Raw genomic sequence first — 11,183 nt, 5'->3', positions numbered from 1 at the left:
GACTGGTGACCTGTCCAGGGTGTATTCCTGCAATGTATGCTGGGATAGGCTCCAGCCCCCGTGCGACCCTGTTCAGGATAAGCGGGTTAAGATAATGGATGGATGGATGTTGCATTTTATGTGCCTCAGCTGTGCTATGCTGATCAAGTGTACGCACTTTCCTTTATTCTGTCAGCACTTCATATAATTAAACATTGGATTCCTTATTTGGTTATTAAAAACATTGAAATATAGTGTTTGCTTGTCTTTATTTAACTTACCGTTGGAATTATTATATATACACACATTTCAAGATATTTTGTGAATGAGGTGGGCTTCAAGAGGCCTGAGTAGTGGAATGGAAAAAAAAATAAAAAATGGCTTCAAAGGATAAAAACTGAGATGATCTTTACTGAGATGATCCGCTCCATTGAGAGAAGGTGCTCTGAGGTCAAAGAGCTGATCAGAGATCAGGAGAAGGCTGAAGTGAGTCGGGCTGGAGCGACTGGAGCAGGAGATTGCTGAGTTGAGGAGGAGAGACGCTGAGCTGGAGCAGCTTTCACACACAGAGGATCACATCCATTTCCTCCAGGTAACATCACTGGCTCTCTGAAGTGAGAGGAACTGGCAAGCTGTTGCCTTGCTTTGGGTTGAGACTGCAGTTCCCCCGTGTGGAACCTACATGGGTTTCAAATGACATATTTCTCCTTTATGGAGCAAAATCTTTTGTCATTTGTCACATTTTTATTCCACCCAACACAAATTAAATCCATCTGAAAACACTTTTCAATTCATCTCAGTGTAGACATTATGCTCAATCCTCATCCTCAAATGTCTCCCTCTCCCTCCTTTTCTCCATCGCTCTCCCTCCTTTTCTCCCTCTCTCTCTCGCCCCCGTCCCTGCACTGAAAGACATACACAGTCAGAAACAGAGAGGATTTAAAATGTTTTTTTGTTTTTTTTCACATTGTGGTCATTCTGTGGAACAAAACCATTATCATAACCAGCAGCCCTGCAACGTAAAAGCTCCCAAACCCCCCAACTCTGCCCCAGCTGAAAAACCCAGGCCTCTTGTCGCCCTCATAACAGGTTAAGTGAGCACAGCATGGACCACAGCTGTGGGCAGGCCGGCATGAAGGTTCCCGACCTGGCTCCACAGCATCTGTTCTCTGAGAAGCCCGTGCAGATTTGCTGAACAGAGGCCCTGGAACTGGGGCAACTGACAGGAATGAAGCAGCAACAGGCCAGCGTTGGCTTTTCTCCAGAGTTTACACAAACCTGCTGAAACTACATCCCGTTCCTCAAAACTACAGACACTGAAGACAAAACTGCAACGACAGAAATCTGTGCAATATGAAACACAAAAGCGCTTAAAACTGCAGGATTCTTCTCCCCTCTTGATGAGAGATGGCGACCAATTCACGAGCGCAAATGAAAAGACTAATTAATGGAATCAGTCTGAATGGTTATTAACCACTGGTGTAATTAATGGAATCAGTCTGTGGTAGAAAATTGTGTGAATATTTTTGGAAAAGTGTTGAGACTGAAATCTGTGTGGAAGTGTGGGGGACAAAAGGGAAATGAACTTAAAGTGCATACAGACAGTGCAGTGGTTAGCACTGCCGCCTCACAGCAAGGAGGTCCTGGGTTTTAATCCCCATCGGCCGGGGCCTCCCTGTGTGGAGTTTGCATGTTCTCCCTGTGTCTGCGTGGGTTTCCTCTGGGTACTCCGGTTTCTCCCACAGTCCAAAGACATGCAGGTTAGGCTGATTGGAGAGTCTAAATTGCCAGTGGGAATGGTGTGTCTGCCCTGCGATGGACTGGCGACCTGTCCAGGGTGTATTCCTGCCTTTTGCCCAATGTATGCTGGGAAAGGCTCCAGCCCCCCTGCGACCGTGTTCAGGATTAGCGGGTTAAGATGATGGATGGATGAATTAATTACTCTCAAAGGACACGCAAAGTCACACATTTCACACCTGCACTAATAGCCCCCCCTAGTGGAGAATCTTCAACCTGCGGTTCATGAGGTGCTTCGTATATAAAACTACTTATATTAGTTAAATATTAGATCATATTAACTATTCATATTCATATTAACTATTCTCTGACGCCATCATTGTTCAGAAACAATCAGAAATTCACATGAATGCACCTATCCTCATATTAAATCATAACCTCCATCAGATTCCTGTGAACTGTGAAAATAGCCATCCATCTTAGAGCATGTCATGGATTGAAACACTTTTATTTCCTCCATGAGTGCAATTGAACAATTATACAATTGAAGATGAATTGAGTCAAACACATAATACAGTCCTCATCAAATTAAAAAATTGCCATTTTGACGCTACTCTTGAAACATTTTTCAATCCAATTAATCTTTAGGTTCTAAACTCTAACTTTAGTAATTCTACAGAGAATCTGCACATCACTGAAACAAAGCAAAGCTCAGGAATTTAGTCATTTTAAAAGTATAACAGAGAAAATTACCTTATAAATCCAGGTTATGAAAACACAAATAAACACATAAGAATGCCTTTAACACTGCGAACATGAAGAATGAAGGTTTATGAAAGAATACAGGATTTTTGCATTTAATTTAATTACATGAATTTGAATTCCATCATTACATTTCAGTTTTATAAAATATCTTGTGTTTCCCTTTTTTATCACCACTGGCTTTGATTTTCTCTCACTCATCCCAGATCACTCAGTTTTACAGAGGATCCATCCCCATAAACCCCAAACCCAGGATAGAGGGGCTGAGTGAATGTGGTCTGGACTCTGTGCAGGAGGGTCATTGTGTCAGAGACACTGTAGAAGGACAGAGTTCCTGCCCTGTGATCTAGGTACACTCCTATTCTGGAGGAGGAGGGAGCAGGGATTACAGTGTGCTCATTATTGTGCCAGAAAGAGTAACTGGAGGGAGTGGACAAACTCCAGGACTTGTCATTAAATCCCATACGACAGTCATCACCCTCTCCTTTCCTGCTGATGTCTTTATAGGACACTACTATATCAACCATATCATTCCCACTCCGCTCAGCCTCCCAGTAACAGCGTCCAGACAGACCCTCTCTGCACAGCACCTGTAACCAGTAGTCAAATCTCTCTGGATGATCAGGGTATGACTGGATCTCTCTCACACGGGTCACCTCTCTGTTCCCCTCAGACAGACGGAACAGGTTATACGCTGTGTTGGGGTCCAGTGTGAGCTGACAGGAATCTGATGGAGGAGAAGGATGAGATGTTACATGAGGACAGGTCCATCAGTAATTCCCTGTTTTTGCCAAGACTATACAGAGTGATTTAAGTTTCTGTTCATCTCCATGTTGGTGTGATTGTGTGTTTCTGATCGTTTCAGTGGAAACAGACTCTTGTAATGACAATATTTTTCAATGAGTAGGATATTTTTAATTTTTGTTATACAGTACTTTTAAAATGTCATTTTATTTATTCAGACTGATGTGTGTGTGTGTGTGTGTGTGTGCGTGTGTGTGTTTCTCAGCTGAGAGTTTCAGAGTGAGCACTCACACTGTAAGAAATCCTCTCTGGTCCTGGGCTCTACAGAAGGGACTTCTTTCACTGCAGGGACAGAGAGAAAAGGACAAAAATAAAGTTATGGGAATAGGGAATTCTGGGTATCAAATATTATTGAGTGCTGACAGTTTAACAGACAATAACTGTATATTCATTCAATTTGATCTGCCCATTGGCTTCGCATGTGTGACAAGGCGAGTTAAACTCGCTGTTGTCCCTAATGGTGCAGTAATTGGGGTGGGGGGGGGAGTGGCACCGGCAGGATCTCATCTTTTGAACCAATCTCGGCTCCCTACCTTTTAAATGTTTTTCCTTTCTCTTCCTGTGATCTCTGATTGATTTCTTGTTCACTGTCTCGTCCTCTCCTCATGTCTGCCTGCCTTACCACGAGAGGTAAGAGAACATCTATTCTGTTTTCCCCCTGATAATATTGCGTGGGTTAATAACACCGCAGACTAACACAATGCTTTGGTTGCAGCTTGCTGTCCGTTGTCTGTTGGGTAATTCGTCGCGATTTAGCCGTGTCCCCTGATTTCGGTGGGTGGGCTATATTTTTATAGCTGTAATTACTTGGCATTCATCGACAGTAATGTTATATTCTCTTCTAATTAATTTATTAAGATGCGTCTGTTTGCGGAGTCTTCTCCGAAACACGGAAGTAACAACTCACGCAGTTTAGAATTCCATGGATTGTTTGGTAATGTACCGTTTTGCTGTATGTTTATTCTGATTGGATTTTAATGATAAAATACCAGATTAACTGTGACTTTCTTCACTTTGTAGGTGCAATAGTCACTGCTGTTTTGCCTCGGTGTTTTATTTGAAGTTCGTTTGGTTGCGTTTGTCAGTCGTCGAGCACGTTCGCTAGTGTCCCGTGTTGCACGGCTATAGACTAGTTGTTGGCCGGACGACCTAAGGTGCGCAGCGGCTGGTGCGCGTGGTGTGTAGCCTATATTACACCTCCGTGCCTGGAGTCTTCTTGGTGAGGCTTCTTAGAGGCGCACTTGTACTTTTCTACTTTCTTTATTTTCTTTATTTTCCTGTATTGAAGCAACTGGTATAGATAGGCTATAGTTAGGTTATTCCTTGGACTTTTAGGACTTGTCTCTTGTTGTATGGTGGGCTCGGTGCTGATTGGTGGCGGGGTTAGTCAATAGGGGTACCCTCCTCACGTGTTAGTGTGTAAGTGTTAATGGCACCTGAATCACATATAGTATCACCTTGTTTGTAGTAAGGCTTGCTGTGAGAGAGCACTGGGTTGTAACTACACATTGGGAGCCCTGAAGGTGAGTATGCCCCATCCCATCAGCGTCGTCACCCACCATCCTTAACCTTTACATCAGTCTACATTATCCCTATTTATTCTGGTAAAATTGATGTTCAAAATAAATATATTTTTATATGAATATGAGCATTTGTCTTAACTTCATTATTGCCTTCCAGCATCAGAATTTATTTAATAAAGTAATTGCATTTAACTTAGACCACGTCTCTGTCTTATTAGCAAACTGTAGAGGGGGCCTCTGTTATATTGTGTGACTGGGCGTACTTTAGGTTGAACCTTACATTTATGCACCCGGTTACACATGGATAAAAACAGTCAAAGAAGGATTTTGCACAACCTGATTCCGAGATCACTTCCACCTTGAAGACGTCCTCCAGTCGCTCTTTCAGCTCAGAGACAGATTTCCTCACAGCCTCAAAAGAGATGTGTGGACTGACAGTGATGCTGGGTAAGTCTCCAGGTCCAGGAGGGACACAGAGAGACTGAAAGCTCTGCAGACAGACACACAGACAAACAGACAGACAGACAGAGAACAGTCTCAGTACAGATTTCTGTGCAGATGCCAGGAACAGATCTTTGTAAATGAGGAACACACCTCACCCTGTATGTACAGTGTACACACTGCAGTCTGTCAGAGAGCCAGTGATGTTACCTGGAGGAAATGGATGTGATCCTCTGTGTGTGAAAGCTGCTCCAGCTCAGCGTCTCTCCTCCTCAGCTCAGCAATCTCCTGCTCCAGTCACTCCAGGAGTCCTTCAGCCCGACTCACTTCAGCCTTCTCCTGATCTCTGATCAGCTCTTTCACCTCAGAGCGCCTTCTCTCAATGGAGCGGATCATCTCAGTAAAGATCCTCTCACTGTCCTCCACTGCTGCCTGTGCAGAGCGCTGTTAGGAGACACAGAGAGAGGAGGGCTGTACATTTTAACTAGGCCTTTCAATTAAGCTCTTACTGGGACCCCAGACAGCCTGTTCCCCACAGAGTGGCTCAGTGGGATTGAGCCCCACAGGGCTGGAAAGTGGCCCAACACTGGGCTCCTCACTGGCTGACTGGAGGAGAGCCCTGACTGAGCCTTGAAATGGCTCTTCCAGCAGCCAGCTGTGGTCTTCTCCTCTGGTCAGTACCCACCTTGAGTGACTGCACAGCCTGTCTCAGATCCTGCAGCTCCTTCTCTCTCTCCTGGATTCTCTGCTGGAATTTACTCTGTGTCGCCCCCAGCTGCTTCTGTGGAAAGATTACAAGTAATATTACAGTACATGATGTTCACATTTGTTGAATCATATCATCATGTTTAAATCTAAATACAATAACCATAAAATATATATTTTTTAATCTAGCAGGTCTGTCTTGACTTGTACTGGCCATTTAAGCAAAAGTTGATTCCCATTCAGGGAGTGAATAGGGGGGTGAGGGGGGTGAACAGAGCTGTCACACAGAGCTGACTTGGGTTCACTTCCTGCTCCTACTGCTTTATCACTGTGGCCTTTGACCTGTAAATGACTTTACTGTTGGTGAAATGTTTTCAGCGAAGTCTCATGAAACACACCTTCCAAGTGAATGTTAAAATTGCTAGTGTTATTTTTACCATAGACACTCACCAAGCACTTCATCAGGAACGTTTTGACTTCATCACACCTACTTTATGCCATGATCTAATCAGCCAATTGTGTGGCAGCAGTGCAATGCATACAGTCATGTAGATAAGGGTCAGGAGCTTCAGTTAATTTTCACATCAACCATCAGAATGGGGGAATGAGTGTTGGTGGCAGACTATTTTAAGTATCTCTAAACTGCTGGTCTCCTGGGACTTTCACACACAAGTCTCGAGAGTTTGCAAAGAATGCTGCAAAAAACTAAATTCTGCTGCAAGAAATGCCTTGTTAATGAGACGTCAGAGGAGACGGGCCAGACTGGTCTAACCTGACAGGAAGGTGACACCACACATTACAACAGGGGTATGCAGAAGAGAATCTCTGAACACACAACACATCATAACTCTAAGTAGAAAGGCTACAGCAGCAGAAGTCTAAAAACTTAGTCTAATAAATACCTAATAAAGTGCTCACTGAGTGAAGGCTACAACATAATGATGCGATTTTTAAAAAAAGCACGGAAATCCCACTGTTCCCAGTTTACGCAGTTCCTCTCCCATTACAGCACTATCAGAGCTGCCAGGCAAGAGCTCCAGTCCTTACCTGTTTCTCAGTCCTTTCTGCTGCAGCTGAGACTGTATCATGGCCTCTGTGTTCATCCATTGTACACGGATAACAGATACACTGCTGATCAGTACGACAGTAAACCTCCAGCAGTTTTTTATGCTGACGGCAAATATTGTCCTGCAGGCGTCCAGTAGCATTGATGACATTGTGTGTTTCCTGGGTGAAGCTCATTGTGAAGTTTGAGGTGAGTTTCGCAGTAAGAAGCCAGACACACCAGGCAGGACTTGATGGCTTTGCGCTTTCTCCCAGTGCAGACATCACACGCCACGTCTCCAGGTCCAGCGTAACAGTGAGCAGGAGGAGCAGCTTGGAGTCCTGTCTTCTTCAGTTGCTCCACCACGTCAGTCAGCATGTTGTTTCTGCCCAGAACAGGCCTTGGGGTGAAGGTCTGTCTGCACTGGGGACAGCTGTAGACACCAGTATGATCATCCTGATCCCAGTAGACCTTAATACAGCCCATACAATAACTGTGTCCACAGTGAATAGTCACTGGATCCCTCAGTAGATCCAGGCAGATCGAACAGCTCAACTGGTCCTGATCCAGTAAACTTCCACCTTCAGCCATTTCACTGCTCACACTGACACAGACTAGTTTCTCTGAAACTGCGTGACAGAGAGTGGGAGGGACTCCCTGCTTCTGCCCACAGCTCAGGAGGTGTGGTGTTGGACTGAGGCCATGCTGAAGAGCAAGACTTGCAGAGCGGAGATTTACTCATAAATATCACACAAACACAAGCCTGCATGTGATGAGTGTTTGGTCACTAACCTGGAAACAGAGCTGCAGTTGGTATTGTCTTATCATGTATTCTGTTAGTCTAGGTTCGTCATGTTCAGGGGTCGGCAACCCTGGTCCTGGAGAGCCGCAGGGTGTGCTGGCTTTCGTCTCCACCTTAAAATAAGCAAGCGACTCAGACCCAAGAAACCAGGTGAGGTGAGTTAACTGTGTAATCAACGGCTTTCATTGATCAATTAATGCCAAGCAACAACGAAAGCCAGCACACCCTGCGGCTCTCCAGGACCAGGGTTGACGACCCCTGGTCATGTTGTTTAGTTTATTTCTTGTTACGATTTATTTTCTTGTCATGTCTAGTTATGTTTCGTTACGATTATATACCTGATTAGATACCGTGTTATGTTGAGTGGTTATCGTCTTAGTTTCGTTTTGTGTTATGTTTTGATTTATGTTTATTGTTACGGAGACTGGTTACTGTTTAAACATACACTTTTACATGTCTTTCCGCAAACCTTGCGTTCCGCCTTTTCTCTCTCTCTCTCTCTCTCTCTGTCATTCACTCCCTAATTGTTTCCATTTGTCTATTTACTAAAACTACTAACGCTAGATCAGGATTGGGTAGAAACTAACAAACTAATCATGTGTTCATGTTACCTTACGTTTCTCGTGCATGTCATTTACTAATTTCCTAATGCTAGGGCAGGATAGGTTTATTACTAACGATTACTAATTACCTTGTTAAACTTGTCATCCATCGCACCTGTTTTCTATTTCCTTGCTACGCTCTAACTAATTGTCTACACCTGTCTACACCTGCATTTATATCCCAGTCGCGTTACTGTTCACTGCGAAATTGTCTGCCTCTAGTTTACTACGCAACTCTTGAGCATCATTACGGGTTGATTCACGTTAAGAGCCAAGCCTGTTATACCGACCATCGTTTATTGATTTCTGTTTCGTTTCGTTTTTTTTTTTTGGACCACGTCTTCGCCTACCGTTTTGTACCTTTGCCTCGCTGATTGTTTCATGGTTTCGACTTCCGCATTGCCCTCGACTACGACTCTGCCTGCCGTCCGCCTGTACTTCTGCCCCGCTGACGGCTCTCCTGCTACCAGACCTTCCTGCACGTCTACCGAGTTTGCCTCTTCCCTCGGCATCGTGCTTTTTGTTTGTTTTGTGTTCGTTTGGCTGGATCTACGTGTATGGACATTGCTTGTTTTGACTACGCTCCTGGGATTCGTCCCGAATAAAGCCCTGACGGGACTTTCTCTTACCATTGTTTCGGAGTCGTGCATTTTGGGTCCAACTCCCACGCACCCGTCTCACGTTTCAAGTCAAACTACATTAAACCGTGTTTAGCAATATTGCTGCGACATAAACATGTTTAAGCAACCTTAACAGAACACAGTCCGTCCTCAGAAAGGACTATGAACACCTTCTGGAGTTCTGGGAGCTCTGGTTCACAACACCTTTAGCAGATTTTGAGCTATTATTATTCCTGTATCGCAATAGAAATGGCGTGACAGTCGAACTCCAGGGCCATGGTTTGGCTCTGAACAAACAATGCGGTTGTTTATTTATCGTCGTTGATGGCTGGTATGAATGGCAGATTTTATTTTTATTTTTCAAAATCGGACAACATGCACAGCTGGAAGTTTATTCACGAACGAGCTGGGAAGTAGTCGGAACATTTCCCGGAACAGAGGCTGGTTGAGACGCGTATTTGTTACAAAGTTTAGGTTTTTTTAGCCTACTCAGGACACATTATAACCCACTGTCCGGTCGTGACCATAAAATTATTTTAAAACCTGGAACCCGTCAACGCTTTAACTGTTTCCAAACGTTTTGGTATTCAAGACCGGAAGGCATCGAACCGGGGAAATTAAGAGTCTCACTGAGACAACCCAAGTCACAGAAGGGATGCCATTATTCTATTCAACACAATGGAACATATTTGTCAGGGACTGTGCACATTAACCAACATTTCCGTTTACACAAAAGTAAATGTGCCGGAATCAGCAAATGAGAGAATTTTTTTATCTGTAGCCCCACCTTCGTTATCTGACTCCATTTAAGATATAATTTAGAAATTTGGGTTTGAAACATACGCGAACCTCGGGAGTGATTACACTCGACTCTTACCTGCGGCACCATTACTCAATATCTAGCCAACACAATACATGCACTATATTGACATGATAGTTGCGAGCCCTGGTCGGCGTGCATTTAGACCATGGGTTCCCTTCGCATCTAATTACAAGAGCCATGCAACAACAATCCTTTGTGGGCCGAACTTGGCTGCCTTTCCCAGCTTGGAAACACCACGAAAGTACCAAGCCACTGATCAGTTGGTCTTTGGTCAATATTGTCCCCCTGAGTATTCAATCGTAATTTAGGCTGAAAAAGGTACAAGATGAATTAGAGTCATGAAGATCACGCATGTTACAAACAAAATAATTTTGTTTACCAATAGACATACCAATAGACACTTACAAAATACACAAATTAAGAATAGAGATCGAGTAAATAATCATACCTAGCCTGCTTTGGCTACACACAAACACAGAACGTACATATATAACGTGCATAGTGTGGGAAGCCGGTTACGGTCTTCCCTATACATACATACACATATACATACACAGAATCAGAACCAGGTCAGAATATAGTAATGTTTGGTGTTATTCTGATTGGTTCAGTGCGACTGGTGTAATGGTCTAGTTTTTGTAACAGTCTACCTTTGATAGCATAACCATTCAGGAGCCGAGGGGAAACTGGGCAAAAGCTGTCTCTGTAGAAGTCATGTGTTTTAGCCCCCTGCCTGGTGGGCCTGGCTGTAAATTATAGATGGGTGACTCACTTTTAGGGTCAAGATATAAGGCCTGGATTTCGGAGATAAGGAGAAGAAACCAAACAGTCTCCTTTCCTTTCATTCACCCAAATCAGGTTTATCCAAAAGATATATTACCATGAGAGGCACAAATACATATTTACAGCATAGTGCAGTTATCATGAAAACTCCCAACTACAGCATTCATAGATATGATGGGGCGGCCTGTAGTGTAGTGGTTAAGGTCAGGAAGGGCTGCCATTTCTGAGGGGCCTGAGAGCTGGGGTTTCTGATCAATGTTGTTTAGACTACCTTGTAGGGAGTTAAGATTTGTGTATTTTGTAATTGATTGTGATATTGTAAAACTAATAACCTACCTGTCTGCGAATAAACTATTTTGTTTGTAACTTGCGTCATCTCCATGACTCTAATTCATCTTGTACCTTTTCAGCCTAAATTACAACTGAATAGTCAGGGGGAAATGGTGGCTAAAGACCGACCAATCGGCGGCGCGGTGCATCTGTGGTAGTTCTAAGCTGTGAGGCCAGCAATTTCTGTCCATTAAAGGGTCGGGTGATGCACGGCTCTTGTGATTTGG

The 11,183-nt window shown here is 43.9% G+C and overlaps 1 pseudogene; it reads right to left on the bottom strand.

The window, feature by feature from the left end:
• Positions 1–2,056: 2,056 nt before the first annotated feature.
• The window catches only part of LOC133126738 (E3 ubiquitin/ISG15 ligase TRIM25-like), a 15,061-nt pseudogene continuing 5,934 nt past the window's right edge, over positions 2,057–11,183 (bottom strand).

The sequence above is a fragment of the Conger conger genome, chromosome 4 (genome assembly GCF_963514075.1).
Source record: "Conger conger chromosome 4, fConCon1.1, whole genome shotgun sequence".
Lineage (NCBI taxonomy): Eukaryota > Metazoa > Chordata > Actinopteri > Anguilliformes > Congridae > Conger > Conger conger.
This window is presented reverse-complemented; position numbering and strand designations above follow the sequence as displayed.